Source organism: Mus caroli, chromosome 15 (genome assembly GCF_900094665.2).
Source record: "Mus caroli chromosome 15, CAROLI_EIJ_v1.1, whole genome shotgun sequence".
In the NCBI taxonomy this organism is placed as follows: Eukaryota; Metazoa; Chordata; class Mammalia; order Rodentia; family Muridae; genus Mus; species Mus caroli.
This window is the reverse complement of record NC_034584.1, coordinates 20,273,925-20,277,203: the sequence shown is the minus strand read 5'-3', so window position 1 is coordinate 20,277,203 and position 3,279 is coordinate 20,273,925. Positions and strand designations below refer to the sequence as shown.

Sequence of the window (3,279 nt, the reverse complement as noted above, 5' to 3'; positions counted from 1 at the left end):
GATGGTTGTGAGCCACCATGTGGTTGCTGGGATTTGAACTCTGGACCTTCGGAAGAGCAGTCGGGTGCTCTTACCCACTGAGCCATCTCACCAGCCCCACAAAGTTTTAATGAATGGATGTGTCGATGAATTTATTATCATCTGGACATGATGATAAATTGCTTACCTGTGCCAATATCACCTTCTTAATCTAACATGAGAAGATACAACATCTGCTCCTCATCTTTTAGTAAATAGATTCCATTAAAAAGCTAAAAGTTCTGAATAAACACAGCTTCTTCATCATAGTACTCAGATTTTGTGCATGAGTGCAAGCATGGAGGAAACCAATGTTCTCTAAAGTCCTGCATTTGATTCTATTGTACCATTTCACAGAGGCAAGAGTATTATAGTTTTCTATTTTGACAAGCTTTCTTTTCTTTCTGTTTTTTAAATTAACCTCATCATAGTTATATCTTTATAAATTATCACTTGCTGCATTTTTAATTTCCTAAGTAAGGGTAAAAACCCAATTGATTTCATTAATGTTAAAAATAAAAAGTCTTTTTTGGTGTCACCAGAGATTGTTTTTCAAGACTCAAGCACTTCCTTGTCCCTATCACATTAAGACTGTAACAGAGTAAGAAGATCTCCAGTTCTATAACCCTAAGTCTGAAAAAAGTTGGCTAGATGAGGCTAATTTAGACACCCCCTTGAGTTATAAACTCCTATGAGACTTGTTTATTTATAGAATATACTACTGAATGCTGTGCTTATTATATTTTTCTGTATTCACATTAAATTGAATCATTCATTAAATGATATTTTAAACATATCTCTAAATATATGATCTTTTGCCATGTGCTATAATACAAAAGCTGCATCAATTATATTAATAAGATTCCCTGCTGAGGTAGAAACTTTCAGTGTCTCTGGAGACTCAGTATGCCACATGATGTTTTTACTAGAGCAGATGCTTGAGAGAACATGCAATGTTTAGAAAGTATACAAATATAGCTCAATGGTCAGTGGACAATGCTGTATGGTATTGGTACACCTTGCCATTCCTTGTTGGTCATCAATGGGCTTAGCTGATGCTGCTTTTTGCTGATGACACTGGATGGTATTGGTATGCCCTACCATTCTTTATTGGTCTTAGTTTGTTATGACTTCATAGACATCACCTTCTGGTGATGTTCTGGCAGTTTCTTGCCACTTCTGCAGGCTAGGGTCTATTGGCAGAACCTTGTAGTTTCTTCTGGAACAACCTGATATTGCTGATTCCTGAATGGTGTTTGCAAGTGGATTAAGCTGCCACTGCTGATTCCTGTGAGCTGAACTGCTGATATACTGACAATTCATATTAGATTTGCTTGGAACAAACAGGTTCACATCCTCCTTTGCTCTATTAATCTTTCCTTTCCACTATCTCTGGCGGGTGTTGGCATAGAAAGGATGTTAAAGCATGTCAGAACCCTTATTAAATGTTTGTTTTGAAAAATCTAAGCCCACACCCTGTAGCACTATATATATATATATATATATATATGTATATATATATATATATTATCTCAAAGTGTTACACACTTTCAAACATTAAAAATTAATATATATACATATATATACATATATAGACATATATATAGACATATATTAATAAAATTAATATATATATACATATATATACATATATATATACATATATATAGACATATATATATGTATATATATTAATTTTTAATGTTTGAAAGTGTGTAACACTTTGAGATAATTTCAGATGATCCACGCTTGCATTCCCAATAAAATTTACATAAGGCAGAATAAAATTTCAATACAGATGCATATTGAGATTTATGGTAAGGTAATGCAGTGATGATTAAACAAAATGAAAAATCTAACATTAATTTTAATAGGCTGGGGTAAATGTTGAAAGTGAATATATTTTGCTTGTCAGTATAAGCTTTAAAAGTTTTAAAAATTATCTTTTGTTAAAGAACAGTTAAGTGCTTTGAAATACATTTAACATTGATTGAGGTATTTTTAAAGTTTATATGATAGTGCAGATAACTCATAAGAAGTTGAGACATAAGATGATAAAAGACATTCAAACAAGGTAATTACAATTCAAAGCCAAATATAATGCATGAAAATAAGTTAAAGAAAAGGACTCCTAGATTCTCGCTGAACTCTCTCCCAAACTTGTCAAGGATTCAGTGGAGAGACTATTTAGTAATATAGTTAAATGTCAAAGTCATGGACCACCAAGGGAGGGAACAAGTGGGCTTTGTTCTTTATTTCTTGAAATTTTCATTTTTGAGTCTGATTTTTTTTTTTCTGTACAAGTAGTAATCCACAATGAAACTAAGAGTGTCTTTGGCTAGAACAGAGGGCTGAATAGACAGTTTATAGCAGTACCAACCCAGGTATTTGTGTTTCAGGTGAATGTGGATATGTAAGTATTACCTTCACAGAGATCTGTATTCTTACTCATCTCACAACTCCACTGGGCATTGTGGGTCCTGGGATCCCATGTTTCTCTGTCATCTGAGAGCAGATATGGGTGACTCTGTGCTAGACAACATTATAAGGTGCTAGTATGGTAGATAGCCTTTTGAGAATTGTAGTCCTCTCAAGGGCCATGAATAGTTCTTACTATTGCCAGAGTAAGAAAGAGAACCACCTTCCTTTGAGGAATGGCTATTGATTCTTATTCCTATTAGAATATATTTGGGGCTACTGCCATGGCAGGGGAAATACCATGATTAAGGAAAACATTTTTCTTGTACCAGTCTCTCCATAGAATTCTGGGTGTGCAGAACCCTGTTATTTACCTAAATGTGGGAAGCTCAACTGTGTAATGAGAGGTAGTAAGTGACTACATTCACATTTTATCATGGAAGGAAAAAAGGATGAAATGAAGTAAAGAAATAAAAGGAATGAAGGAAGATTTGAGTTCCCTCAACTCCATCTAGATCCCTCTCTTGTAACAGACCCCATACTCTTGCTTTGTTTTAGCTGCACACTAGGAATCTTGCTTTTCAAAAATACTGATTACCTTAGCATCTCAAGTTTTGCTATGCCTGTCCAGTTAATAGGTCCAACTATGTAAAATTCTGTCTTCTTTTTTCATAAGAAGTGTCAAGATGATAGTAAAAACTGAAAAGGGCTATTGTAATGGAACAGGAAAGGTGGTACCAGGACATGTAATAAGTGGCTACATTTCTAGATGTTTTCAAAATTGAGCTGACACCAATAAGTCTGACAGGAAAAAAGGGCAGAAATAGCATCCTCAGAGAAGTC

The 3,279-nt window shown here is 34.4% G+C and overlaps 1 pseudogene; it reads left to right on the top strand.

Moving 5' to 3' along the window:
• The first annotated feature begins 2,712 nt into the window (after nt 1-2,712).
• On the top strand, nt 2,713-2,867 carry LOC115029478 (annotated as a pseudogene).
• The last annotated feature ends 412 nt before the right edge of the window (nt 2,868-3,279 follow it).